The sequence below is a fragment of the Petromyzon marinus genome, chromosome 20 (assembly GCF_048934315.1).
Source record: "Petromyzon marinus isolate PM22_M1 ecotype Great Lakes invasive population chromosome 20, UKy_Petmar_22M1.pri1.0, whole genome shotgun sequence".
Taxonomy (NCBI): domain Eukaryota; kingdom Metazoa; phylum Chordata; class Hyperoartia; order Petromyzontiformes; family Petromyzontidae; genus Petromyzon; species Petromyzon marinus.
In genome coordinates, this window is record NC_133686.1 from 12,567,685 (window position 1) to 12,582,803 (window position 15,119).

General features: G+C 48.4%; 1 protein-coding gene across 7 annotated transcripts in view; it reads left to right on the forward strand.

Annotated features, from left to right (window-relative positions):
• LOC116944082 (zinc finger homeobox protein 3-like) overlaps nucleotides 1–15,119 on the forward strand; it is a 462,441-nt gene that overhangs the window by 259,519 nt on the left and 187,803 nt on the right. The gene's annotated exons all lie outside the window — the stretch shown is intronic.

The following is a 15,119-nucleotide window of genomic DNA, read 5'->3' on the forward strand; positions in this document are numbered from 1 at the left end:
CGTGCGTGAGCAGCAACCCGGCAAACGGTGATGGCTTTTATTTCGTGTCGAGGCGAGATATAACGTGCCGGAGGAGACTTCTCACTGCGGTGTTTGGTTGGTTGCTATTCTTGAGTGTTAAGAGCAAAAATGAGGATTGGGGCCCAGACTGCGCGCCGAGAGAGGCAGCATCGTCATCATCATCATGACCATCATCATCATCGCCTCGGTGTCGAGCGAGGAGAATTGGGCGGAAATGTGCGTTATACAAACAAGATGGGCATGGAATGCGAGCGCACTTAAATATCCCAGGCGCGGCTGCTACGGGGCATGTGGCTCCTCTACACCACGGGGCTCATTGCCGCCGCCGCCGTTGTTGTTGTTGACTTCCAATAGTGGCCCCAAGCCCTTTGTGTTGTCTGGACGGCTGTACGTCTGCTGTCTGCCTGGGCCGTGTAGCAGCAGCAGCAGCGTTAGAGATGTGTGTGTGTGTCAGTCAGTGAGTGGGGTTGTGGTTGTGGGGGTTCGCGGTTGTTGCTTTGGACGGGAGGTGAGATGATGTTGAAGTGGCTGGCGGGCGGGCGGGGTGTTGTAAGGGAGGAGGACGCGGAGGGGAGGAGGAAGCGGGGGGGTGGGTGGCGATTAGGTAATGGGGGCGAGGCGGAGAGGCCGGGAAAGGCCAGCAGCGGTCATTAGGCCCGCGCCACGCACACCACGCCAGACCGGTTCGCCCACCGGCGCCGTGTGCCGGAACGGAATGCGCGCGCGGCGTGTACACAGCTCGTGTACACAGCACGGGGGCCGTCATCCTCCTGTCTTCCCTCGGACACATCCCGTGTGTGTGCCCGGGGAGCGGTGGTGCAGCGGTTAGCGCTACGCTGCGCTACGAAAACCCGGCGACCCGGGTTCGATTCCTCGCCCACGGCCAACACCGGTGACGATTATCTGAACCGGTCCTGGGCCCTCCCCATAGGTCGACTCAGCCTCAAATCAGTACCTGGTGCGGTGTGTAACCATCGCCACTGGGGAGACAAAGGCGGCCGCGCGTGGTGCTGGCCACCCACCGTCTCGTGTACCACGGTGCAGGCCTTCATAGGTGCTATTCACCAACTGCACTTTCCAGAATAGTCTGTTGATCCTATATGGGATGGGGGGGGGGGGTATTTGTCTTGGTGCTCAAAACAACGGATGCATGCGGGACAAGAGAAAGTCTGAGTTGTTGGTGATTAGCCACCACGTACACAACACGGACCAATGCGAAGCGTGAAGAGGCAAATCCTTAGCACAGACACTGTTCTGTCGTGTGCATGAAAGTCATGCGCACAGACGCAACCTGGTATACACACAACCCAGCATATATACACACACACCCTTATATACACACGCAACCCTGTACAGACGCACACACACACACACACAACCCGGCTCACACACACAAAGATCCCCCGTATAGCCTTAACAGACTGTAGGGGCAAGTGCTGTTAGCGAGCACCTATGAAGGCCGGAACGGTACACGAGGGGGTGGGTGGCCAGCACCACGCCCGACCGCCTTTGTCTCCCCAGTGGCAGTGTTTTTATCCACCGCACCAGGTACTCATTTGAGGCTCAGTCGACCTAGGGGAGGCCCAGGACCGGTTCAGATAATCGTCACTGGTGTTGGCCGTGAGCGGGAATCGAACCCGGGTCGCCAGGTTCATAGGGCAGCTCGCTAACCGCTACACTACCGCTCCCCACACACACACACAACCCTGTACACACAACCCTGTACACACACACAACCCTGTACACACACAACCCTGTACACACACACAACCCTGTACACACAACCCTGTACACACACAACCCTGTACACACACACAACCCTGTACACACAACCCTGTACACACAACCCTGTACACACACAACCCTGTACACACAACCCTGTACACACACAACCCTGTACACACACACAACCCTGTACACACAACCCTGTACACACACAACCCTGTACACACACAACCCTGTACACACAACCCGGCTCACACACACAACCCTGTACACACACACAACTCTGTACACACACACACAACCCTGTACACACACGCACAACCCTGTACACACACAACCCTGTACACACACACACACAACCCTGTACTCACACACACACACAACCCTGTACACACACACACAACCCTGTACACACACAACCCGGCTCACACACAACCCTGTACACACACACAACAGGTACACGAAGCGCTCTGAATGAGGACACACATCGGTGCACGCGAGAGAGTGGACTCACGGTGGGGGCAGTGAGCGAGGGCCGGGCTGGTCAAGCAAAGGGACCCACAGGGGCTCCGTCCTCCTCCACCCCTCGTGTGTGGGACAAGGGAGGGAGGGCAGCATCGCCGAGTGCTGCTGGGAGCCTTATTCTCTGGGAGATGGAACACAACACGCGCACCACACTCCACTCTCCCTTTCGCCCGCACTTAAATCAGCGGGCACCCGGCGCTGTGGCCGAATCGCAGCGGCTCAAGCGCAACCACGGCAATATTCACGCTTTGCTTTGCGTGTAAAAAAAAACGTAATTTCAGGTCTAACGTTACACTTTGGCCGTGTGATTTTTTTGTAATGCAAGGAATATTTTACTTAGATTCCTTATTCATGTCAGCAGGCATCTGTGTGTATATGTATATACATATGTGCGTACGTGTGTATTGTCATGTACTGTATATTCTCGCAAACAGCACTTGCTCCGAAAGTATGTAAAGGCTATGCGGGGGATCTTTATCTTCGTGTGTTATTTGTTTGTATGTGCAGTGTGTAAAAAAAGTAACACTATATTTGGAATATTCCAAAATACAAATTTACCACTGTGCAGCGTACTATAAAAACACCGTCGCCTTATTAATGTTTTGAATTTTATTCTCTCGTTGAATCTTATTCGACTATTTTTCCAGGGTTCCTGCTTGAGAAATAGGACTATATTTGTTCTTCCCATAGGGCGAGAATACTTTATCTAATAATAACCGGACACTTCCCTGACATACATATTATCGATGTACAGAAATAATGTAATAAAAACACATTTGACACCAGAACCCAATTAAATAGCCAAACATATATATTTTTTTCTGAAGTCACGTTCACATTTTTCGCGTCGGGAGAGAGCGAAGTAAACATACACCGTTTTAATTTGAATTTTAATATATATTTTGCTCAGAATGGGAGAGTGGAAGGGCCGTCAGTGCGTTCCACAAAGTGTGGCGAACGACGCGAGGAACACGTCCCACCGTTTTTGCGCTTCAAACACCCTTTCGGCCACGTTGCAACAAACCGCTTCAACGGGGACACCGACCGCCCTTCTGCGAGTGCGAGGAATTTCCTTCGCGAATAATAATAATAAATACGTGGGATTTTCAGAGGAAATGGGCCCCGGATGAAGTCGGGCAATAGATAGTGGTCTCGATGCCGCGAATGGCCAATTGTGGGAAGTCAATGCATCATCGCGAGAGTGGCTTTTAAAGTTAGCCAATGGCATACATGGAGATTTTCTCACTGCAGTGGCGTTGTGTGACCACGCAGCAGAAAACATGGCAGATGCGACTGTGAGACCCTGTGTGGTGGTGGTGGGGAGGTATATAGCGTAAACTTTGGCTTGCTGCGCCATCAACCTGGTCACGAGAGTTCGATTCCAACTCAACAGCCAACACCATTGACGATTAGCTGAACCAGTCCATCCTGGGCTTTCCCAAAGGCCGACTCGGTCTAAGACGAGTGCCTAGTACAATGTGGTAAACATCGTCACGAGGGAGACAAAGGCGGCCGCGTGTGGTGCTGGCCACCCACCCCCTCGTGTGCCGTGCCGGCTTTCATCGGTGCTCGCCAGCAGCACTTGCCCAATTCTCTGCCAGGCTTTACGGGGGATCTTTGTCTTGTTTTTTTTTTACAAATGCATAATTGTGTATTTGTGTAGCTCTTGTTTATTTTCTTGTTTGGCAGTAAAGCATATTTTCATGCGCTGGCATCATCCGAGACCCTCATGGGAAGTGTGATCCTCAGCGATCGGCATGTAGGAACACACAAGCCGCTCATTGTCCGCGGTGTGTGATTGTGTGCGTAAACTATATGGGGGTTTGTGGTTATCGTGAGGCAGTGGCGGTGGGGGGGTTGCTGAGATGAAGGCAAAGAGTCAGAGAGCCATCGTCTGACAGCCTTCCCTGCTGGGCTACACTATTTAGCGGCAGTCTGCTGAAGAGGGCTACATATAATGAAGACTATTGACCCCGTGATTGGAAAATCCATATATCAGTGACTTGACTGGGGATGTCTCTATTTGTGCCATACAAACAGCAAACCCACCATCACATGGAACCACCAAATATCTAATTTCACACAATTTTTTCTTTGCAAACAATACAAAGAACGGGCGCTTCTAACTTAAACCATATGGCACCAAAAGCTATCCCATCTGTGAGTTTCGCCAAATAAGATTGGGGGGAGCCGGTCGTTATCTTCCCGTGGAAGGGACCATCATGTTTATGTTCCCACGTCCGTGAGTGTGCACGTATGTGTACGCCGTTGCGTGTAATCGTGTGCATATGGGCACCTTGTATTTGTAATAATACTTTCATTTTATATCGCGTCGTTGTGTGTACGTCCGTTTAACTCTTTTGCACCGTATGTAGCCAACCGTGCTAATCGGAGGTGTGCTGCACATTCATATTCTATAAGGACCAAATCCCATATGCAGCCGCTATCAGGCAAATGAAAACCTTACAATTTCATTTCTGTGCGCATATTCTTGCAAACACGTGACAGCTGTGTCAGGTCGCATCGCAAACGCCGTTTCGCCTCTTCCCGGCCGGGGCGGCGGCACGTGATGAGTTGTCGTGAGCAATGAAGGTCCGTCGGTTGCGGTGACGCCGGCGGTGTTGCAGGAGCCTCGAGCACGGTGGGGGGAGATTTTGAGTTGGAGATTTAAAGGGGTGACTTTTGGTTTAGAGAAGACAGCCGCGATCGCGTTCGCTTTGCCCAACATTACACGCTTAGAACATCAAAAGAGAATTGCAATATCTTTAAAGGGGGTTTCGCTCTGCATTTACATGCCTTATAATACCATTAATTCCCTCTAATTTGGTCACCACTAATGTAGAGTTTGGCAAACGTAAAATAATATAAACTTACAACTAAATTGCTGCTCTGACACAGATGTGTTTTAACTCGAGAGTGACTATTCAGAGCAGATTTAATCACGATCGCTGTTAGGGTTTCGCTGTATTTCATTTAATGCTTATTACCGTCTCTTCGTCAAATATTATTATTTATACCGTTGACCCGAATATGAATTGTTAAAAACACATTACATTCTAAATAATGCCACAGTTATAATCTATCAATAATATTAACATGTTATTTAATATTTAGTGATTTGACATAATATCATCTGGTCTAATCTATTTATAATCTGTGATATGTATTTGTGTAACATGTAATTGCACGGAAACTGCAAACATAACGACCACCTTACAATGTGAAGACCAAGTCTCAGTCCACGTATATCATTGTTTGTGAATGTGTTGCTACGAAGCAGCAAACTGGAGACACGGTGGTTAGCACACCACACAATAATACCGACTGCAAGTACCCACGCTTGTCTCCGTGACCATTCCCACTGATGGAAAAACGGTTAACCATACCTGGATTTGGCTTTACCTAGGTTGACAGCCTAAAATAAGTAGCCACGATGTATTTTTTTTCGACGCGACTAACTTTGGCTGGGATGAAGAAGGAGTGGTGCTTATTCACTGCCGGCTGCCTCGCGTCTGTGTGTCAGACGTTGCTAAAAGCGCAGTCCCAACAATCTAATTAGACAAACAAGAATTGTGTCTCCGCATATGAGATTTACATTTAAAAATGTATGGGCGCCCATCCCGGCGTAGCCTATGCAGGCTTTTGGGGCTGCGGCTGCACGTGACCACATGTCAAGGCTCACGCGGCACGCATGGGGCCAGATGGGTTAGTGGGTGGTGTGGCCGGAACCATCCCGCGCAGCCTTGGTTGCCCCTCCCCCCCCTATGGTTTGACCTCATAGAGACCCAGGCTGGGTTCACTTATCGACTGCCTGGAGTTAAGCATGGCTTGGAATCAAATCGGGGCTGTTGGGCTTCTATCAGAGTACAATATCTACTGCTCACCATGCTGTGTGCTACAAAGACAAAGATCCCCTGCATAGCATGCACATGTTGTTGGGGCAAGTGCTGTTAGCAAGCACTTATGAAGGCCGGCATGGCACACGAGGGTAGCCAGCACCACGCCCGGTCGGCCGCCTTTGTCTCCCCAATCATGATGTTTACTCACGTACTTATTTTAAGGCTGAGTCGACCCTAGGGAAGGCCCAGGACCGGTTCAAATATTCGCTACTAATGTTCATAGCACAGTGCGCTAACCACTACGCCTCGACTCCCAACTATGCACTGTAAACACATTTGCAAGAAGAAGCTGTGTCTCTTGTGAAGTCGCTGTTTTGAATGTATGAGCATATACATTAAGATTTGTTCATTTCTGTGTGCATAAGAAAAATACAAAATGCCCTGTACTAAAATATGTTATTTTCTACCTATCATTTATACCAGCATTATTATTATCTACTTATTTCAATCTGATGACATGTTCATGCCTCTATAAGTTACCTATTCGCATACAATCACTTAATATCTCCAAATTGAGGGACAGGATACTGCTGTGGGAAAACTCATGGAACTCACTGAGTGTAAGTGCACGTTCATTCATTCTAAGAAGCACATGAATACTATATTAACACTAATCTGAGCGTAGAGCCGCAAATAACAGCTAATTGTGTAATCGACCAAGGTCCTGGTTCTGTTTGAAAGCAAACTGATTAGTTTCTAATAAAGCAGTCTTTTTTTAACGTTTGTATAACTTTTTATGCATTTTTGCGAAATTTGTCGGATTATTTTGATTTGGCAGAATGGACCCGACATTCCATCGTGAACCCGACATTCCATCGTGAACCAAAAGACACGGCACCAAAAATGAGACAACTGTGAAATGGCGATTTGGCGAAGCGACGGCGCCCTTAATGAGACAACTGTGACGCAGCGATGCCTCTCAAGCCGCCCACAGGCTTTCCGCTCCACAGTTGCGCTCCATAGTTTTTGGGCGCCATTTTGACCCTCACATTTACTCTTCGGGTTGCCAGTATCACAGTGGGCTCGCATTCTGGTCACCTTCGGGAATAAATTGACCCGTTTAACTCCTCCTTTCGTACAGGCGAACGCGTGATGATGTTGACATTTAGCTATTATTTGCTCGAATGTGATGCTGTCCCATGAATGTTATAATTCGTGTATATTCCGTGCGTATCTATCTGATAATTAGATGCATTTGGCGGATGCTTTATGGGTTTTCTTCAACTAAACCCAGTTTATATTAAAATGTTTGATACAAAATAATGCAACACATTCGTCAAATAACACTGCCCTTTAAGAAAGCTATATGATAGGTGACATTTCAGGTAATGAATGTATCTACGTTGAACTTCATTTGCACCGTACGCAGTGCTAATCGGGGGTGAAAAATGAAAGCATTGTTTTGTGTGTACAGTAAATACAATTTTAAGAAGGCTTTCCAATTTTTTTCATAAATGACTTTTCAGTCAAATAAATTATGATTTTGCAGCCCTATGTCGGCCCACTGAAGACAAAGACATGTCGGCAATGGCGGTTGTTGTTTGACCGTGCCTCGCTACATTAGTGTGGGTTTGACGAAAGGTTGAATTCGAAAATTACCAGCTTTGCGCTGTATAGTAACCCATGTCAGCCCCCCGGTACATAACCGGCCTATACGAGCACAAAGATAATGAATAGTCGTAGATAATCTGGCCTTGAAGTGCACTATCAGATGTAGAAGACCCGCATACATTTTTTTAAGTCACTGCCGGAAAAGTCCAAATCAGACTTCAATCCTCCTCTGCTCCAAATTACGCTGCAAAATCTAAATCCCCATGTCGTATTTTCATCTGGTGGTTGCCTCATCCACTGCTCTGACGGTTGCCAAGTGTGACCATCTCGTCTCCTGTTTCCCTGCAACGGTCGAGAAAATTGCGAAAGGCATTCCGGTGTCTGTCTCCACTTCTTCTGTTCCTTGCCCTTACGCCTCCCGAACCACCTCCCCTCGACATCCCTCAGCCTGTCACCGTAAACAACATCGCCACAATCATCTCCAAATTAAACACATCTGATTCAATCCTCAATCCTCTGCCCCCCAGACTCATCCCTCACTGTCACTGCCCCTTAGCTTTGAATGCTGCCGCTGCCACTCCCATCATGAGAGAAATCTCCACTGGAGCCCAGCATCCCTGAAAATTTCCATCTTTATTTGGAGAATTCCGAGAAAGGGTTATCTTCCCCAGATCTATCCAAACGTCTTCCCATGACCCAGTACAACTCGCTTTCCAGCAAGGCTAATCTTCTGACACTGCTCTCCAATGTGTGGGACGCCACCTCCTTCTATCCTCCGGCCCTGGATCACTCTCACTCCTCATTCCCCTAGGCCAGGGGTCGGCAAGCTGCGGCTCCACAGCTGCATGCGGCTCTTTAAGGACTGCTGCTTCGTGACTTTTTTTGTTTTAATAAGGCCCACCGTCTTGTATTCACATGCATTGCGGCTCTTGAAATTTTGTTTTTACCGAATACAAACAAAAATGGCTCTTCCAGTTATTTTGGTTGCCGATCCCTGCCCTAGACCGTTCTGCTGCTTCTGATACCACACACCACTCCATGGCTCTGCAGGCGTCTCTGGCACCACTTATCTCCTGGATCCGTTCTCACCTCCCAGTGACCCTTCTTCTAGGTTTTCATGCAAGGGCTGTCTCTGTCTTTCTCTAGGAAACCCCTGCACTACGGTGTCCCACAAGACTCCACCTCTCAACCCCCAGCAATGCTCAATATATCTCCTCCCTGTTGGCAACATCATCTCCAGTTTCAATGTTGACCTTCACCTCTGTGTCAATGACACCGAGAGCCCTGCGTCGCCACTGACGCCACGAACCCAAACCCTCGCCGTCCACTCTCATGTCCTGCCGTTGTCGCGGCTCTCAACTCGGGTTGCTTTCTACTTCCTCCACCTTTTAATGTTTCCAATGCAGAAGCACGCATCGCCAGCTAAGGTCCACCCCCGGTAGAGATGTGCACTTCCTTAAACGCTGACGTGGCGCTGGCGACGAATGCGCAACGTCTCAGGTGTTGTCGCTGATCCCGAGGTCTCGTTTCCTGCCCACGTTTCTCAAATCTCGGGACCTCACGCATCCATCTGCACATCTCACTCGCCGACTATTTCCTTACCCCAGCCGTCGCTGAGAGACACTCATCAGAATCAGAATCTTTATTGAGACTGCAGGAGAAGTCCGATGTGCCATGAACCTCTTTTTCACAGATTTCCACTATGGGCGGGTCGGCAAGTTACAACAGTAATTGAGACCTCAAACGATATGAGTGCAAAATAGACAAAATGGTAAGTTAGCAAGTCACTGAATATAAAACGTAATAAACTAACTAATTATATCAGTCTAAATTATCAATATTGGATAAGGCAGCAAAAACAACGACAAAGCAGTCCCGGACCACACCGAGATAACACCGCACAGCAGTAGTCCCTCAATACAATGGCCACATTAACATTGAACAATCACTCATCCCAGCTGCCCGTCAGATCCCGACTCGATGACGTGGCCCCGACCGGGAAATGAACCCATGCCTCTGCCATTGTGTGATCGGTGCCCTTGGCCGCAGTGCCACTGAGATTCGGTATGCCCACGGTTCGGAAACATGTGGCTCTTTATACACCGCTTCGTCACGTTCTTTATTAAGGACCCACCGTTTCGTATACTCACGTGTTTTTTTACCGAATTCGAAAAATGTCTCTTCTTGTTATGTTGATTGCCAACCCCTGGGTATGCCCTACATGGTAGTGGATAATGTACGCTAACACTCATGTTGGTCAAACATTCCGGTTGGTAACAATTGCCCGCATGTTACTCAATTGGGATTGCACATACCAACATCGCCCCTAGTGCGCAATGTAACCTGGCAGGACTCTCCTAGTAATGAGTCGTGAGACTCTGTGAAACGTTTCAATGGTTAAAATAGCACAATAATAAACTCCTATGCACTATATATAACTGTATATGTCACTGTATGTATCACTATATAATCATATATATTTCAGGCGAATTATGCGCTGCATTACCTTTCGGCAAGGCAGGTAACCAATCGCTCTATTAGGATTCGGTTTGTGAGATTTTTTTTCGCCGTACTTACGACTAACTTATCTACCCAAAATGCACTATATTGAGCGGTTTGAATTCACTCATATACGGTTGGATGTGGAACATCATTGTGTGTGTGTATTGAATGTAATACTTTAGAGTATTTGGTTGCTATAAATGTCCCACGTGATACGCCACTTTATTGAGCTATTGTGTGGCCAGGTCGCTTCTAAAAAAAGAGCGATGCAGCTCAGCGAGCCTGACCTGGTAAAATGAAAATCGTTTTTTTTACTTGGCAGGTGGCTGCCACCTCGTGTGGTTTAGCTTTGTGCTCCGGTTATTTTTTTTAGAACTCATCTACTACAACCGCACAAAGCGAGAGAAGCTTGTATTGAGAAGAACATGAAGTTATGCTTATCTGCGCTCAGTGCTTTCTCGTGCAATGTGTTGCACACACACACATGTGTATGTGCCCACATTAAATATTGGGATGAGTCTGAATGTTAATTTGTGATTCAGGATAAAATTCGACACCTTGCCAACATTCTCAATTGCAGAATTCCGATTTCCAAAGTAATTACAATGTGAACATATATATGTAAAAAAAAAGTACATTTATTTAGTTTTTTAATATATGCATTTTCAAATTGAAAATGAGTAAAATATGCTTCAGATTTGGGTATAGATTCACCGTTTCGCCTGATCTCTATTGCGATCATATTCCGCTTGCTCGCGTTGATTCATCCCATTCCTGGCGATGCTCACCGCCTATCGTTTCACTAAATGCAACAACACCACTGCTCTCCAGATGCTGGCAGCGATGTGGAAGTGGTGGCGTGCCGGTTTGTGCCAGTGATGGACCGTGATGCCCTCCTACATTTGTGAAACGCACGCCGCCTCCATTGGAGGGTGGAGTCTCTGTGGCTGTTAGCGGCTGTAATTTGGTATTTTAATATACTCCTCTGACCCATTTTTTTTTACATTGTGGCAGCTGCTTCTATTCTTAGACGACGGCTCTATATACGATGGAAAGCGGTGCGATTGTGTGCGGGTTTTTTTCGTGCGACCCTTTGCCGCACTCCTGCCCGGTGTTGCCCCCCCTCCCGTGAGCAGGAGGGTTGTGGGCTCGGCGTAATCTTCCTGTGTTCCGGCATTTTGAGGTGCGAGCCGAGCCGTAATGAGAGTACTCCTCCTGCCCGCGTGAGCTGCCCCATGGCTTTGCATATCAATGCTGCTTGAGAGCCATTATTAAATTTTCAGGGCAACACAAACCCCCCCCCCCCCAACCAACCACACTGTACGCGCGGTGTGGGTCCAAATAAAGAGAGAGAGAGAATAACAACCCCGACCGCAGTGATCGCGCACTCGTTACGCATCGCGCGACGTCATAAGCGTCGGGCGCGTCTTCATTCCGACGCCAGTGAAATCTCGGATGTGCTCGACGCGCGCGCGCGTATTAAATCCCCGACAGTTCTTCCCCAGGTACTTTTCACGCACGGCGAGCGCCATTCTCTCCCCCTCCCCACCCCCCCCCCCAAAAAAAAAATAGCTCAGCTGACGGTTCGCATACAGTTTTATTGTAAGAAAAAAGGCAAGGCAGCCGACAACGTTCATGGGTTTAACACGTCGGCTTTCGCGAACGCTGGCTGCCACCTGAAAAAAAAATCTGGCTGCCGCCTGATGATGTCGATTGTAATTACTGGCGAAACGTCGTGCTCAGATTGTAAATGTTGTGGATTTGCTCTCCAACACACCGGTGTGCTGTACTAGTGGCGCATTGGCATGTTCTGTTACCGAGACAAACCTTACTAATTGGCAGTGTCGGGTGGTGGCGAGTTTAACGACACGTTTATATTTACGCGATGTAACCCAAAAAAAAAATACCCCGTGCTATGGATGTTCATGGGATTTGCATATAGGCGTTAATGAAACGCCAAGGACGTTTTCTGCACGCGCACGGAATTTCCGGATGACTTGCGCGGTTGCCGAATCCAATAACCGGAGCTCGTCCTCCCCTTGCAGCAAGCCACCTTGGCAAGCGTCCGTTCAAGTGGGACGCGCGTGAAGCACGCATTTTTCTTTTTGTTATCGTGGAGCCCGATGTGATAATTCCCCCCCCCCCCGCCCAACAAAAAAACTGTTTAAAGAAGAAAGAAGCCCAATCGTCCAACAGATAATGCATCTTCGCATTCCGCTTCTCTCTGAAATGGGACCAGTGTCAATCACTGGCCGTCCACCATTTACAGCCGCCGTTTTTTTTTAGTTGTCGTCGTTGTGCCAAGCCACGCTTTCACCACGCGGATTGCGCGACCGAATGTAAAACGTCACAATGGGCTAATGACCCTGACCCTCCCACCACCCACCGTTCTTCTAGAATAAATGAATTGGCATATGCAAATTGCGGGGGCGTCGCCGCTTGGCAGGCAGCCAATCGGCATTAAGCGGCGGGGGGGGGGGGTGTCCGTAACCCCCCCCCCCCCCACATTGTTTGCGAGGGGAAGCTCATAAAGCTGGCCGACTTGTCGTGATCAGGCATGGACGCAAAGAGGGCCCACCACCACCACCACCCCACCCCCACCCCCGATCACACACCGGCCGCCGCTGGCCCGTTTCGGGGCTGAAAAGACCAGTTTAGGATTACGGGCGCCCGTAACAATGTTAACCTTAAATTATTGTTGGTTTTAGTTTTTTGTTTGTTAGCTTTTCCCCATCAACTTCTTCTTCCCACACCCCCACACTCCTCCTCCCCATTCGACAGCCCGTGCCTGTGATTTGGTAAAAATAAAAAAAAACGTACACTGCGGCGTGAAAGGAGACCCTTTTGCTTTCTTACATATGAGTGAGTGAGAGAGAGCGCGAGAGTGCCTCGCAATGTTTTTGTTATCCACCCGTGAAGTTGTTGCTTTGTGTCTGGGTCGAAACAGGGTGGGTAAGGAAGGCGATGGGGGTTGTGTTAAAAAGTTCAAGGTGCAGAGTCAAAAGAAAAGATGCGCTGGAGGGGGAAAAACACACACACACGCAGCACGGAGAATGGGGGACACACGGCAAAAAAAGAGCAAAAAACACAGTGTTGATTATCTGCAACTTAATCCCTGGCCTGGGTTGACATCAACCTGTCGGGCTGCATTCCTGCCTAATTTCTCACTGATTAGACGTACTGGCTGTCTGTTGCCAAGGCGATGGGGGGGGGTGTGCGGGCGTGGAGGGGGCGGTGGAGCTGTGGGACTGTGAGAGGAAGACACGAAAGGTCAAAGTTGAGATGGGGGTAGGGTTAGAGGGGTAGGGTTAGGGGGCCAGAGTGGGAAAAGGGGCACAAGCAGGGCGACCCAGGGCTTTATCCAAGTTTAGCAACGCAAAAAAACAATACTTGGGCCCCCTCGAGACACGTAACATTCACACGCGTTGGCACGCATGTGCGTGCCATGTTACGTCGGCTCGGCGTTAACCGCGGCGATTGAAGGACGGGAGCTTGTAACGAGAAGGATAACTCGGTACAGTGCCTCGTTTGTTCTTCTTCATCTGAGGTCCACTCGCTCAGTGTCACTTCAACGTTTGTGAACGCGTGCATAGTGGCCTCGTGGAATTGTGGTGGTAGATGTTGTGTAGTTGTAGTTCAGAACTGAATGATAATATATAGTACGTTAGAAGAAAATTAGTAAAAAAATCAAACCGCCCAAGCAAGAACAAAAGCGTTGGTCCACCACGAGTGAAATGTGTGTGATGGATAAAAAATTTTTTAAATAAAATTACGACAATCAGATTTGGCTTTTTTTCCTCCATAAAACAAATACCTATTGACAACATACTTCTCTGAGTCCGTGTACACGTACGTCCGGTTTTGGCGTGCAGCGCGAGAGGTGGGTTTGTTACCTCGCAGGATCGCGGGACGTGGCGGTGGCCTGGGGAGGCCCTCTTCGTCCGGCTAATCCATGTCACTTCGGATGGGGTTGGAGGGGGATCCACTCTTACAAAGCTGACGGGGTTTGCGCGTGCGCACGCCTCCGATAATTTGGACCGATCCGAATTTTCGGGCCATAAATCGGGTAAATTCCGCTGAAACCGATGGTGCACCCTTGGCATACAGTGCAACTCGATGCACGCATTTTGGGTGAAAACATTAAATCAAACTTGCGAAACTGCTTTTGCTTAGAAAGGTGCTAAAAATACTTGATAAAAAATGCCACAAGTTAACATTCAGGGAAGTATATTTCTTTAGAGCACACTAAGAGAAGGAAAGTGGTCATGACACAAGTCTCCATCGTTTGCTTTCCCTCTGCACTCTGAAGAGGGGCCACCGCCTGAAACATTGCCTTGACTTGAGCACTGACATTATTTTTCAGATAAAGTTTGTAGTTTGCCAATGGCAGATGCAGTAAAGTACAGCGCTCTATGAGTAGCCTTCACCGCTGCACGCCGGAGGAAGGCCCTCATCCAGCAGTAGATTGACATCATCACTATCGTCGTTGGCCGTCGCCAATTGACTTTTGGCCTAAAATGTGGATCGGTTGTGATGATCGGACTCACGCAAACAGCACCCCGTGTGATCGGACTCGAGATCGAATCAAGCCACTATCATTAGATCGGGCCCGATCCAATATTAATCAACTTAAATATGTAATTTGTAGAGCCAATAATAATTAAACCTGATGGCTATAGTTAGGGTAAAATAAACACTGTGCACCTACACAATAGACACACCGATAATATAATTACAAACTTTGCAAGATGCCCTCCGTGAGTGAGCAGTCCACGTTTCCTTATAAATATGAAAGGTGTCCGAGTGTTGATTTGACGGGCGACGCAGCGTTATGTAGATTAACATGCAAATAATCACGCATGTGCAGTTTTGTGTGCTGTACGTGTACAATTCACG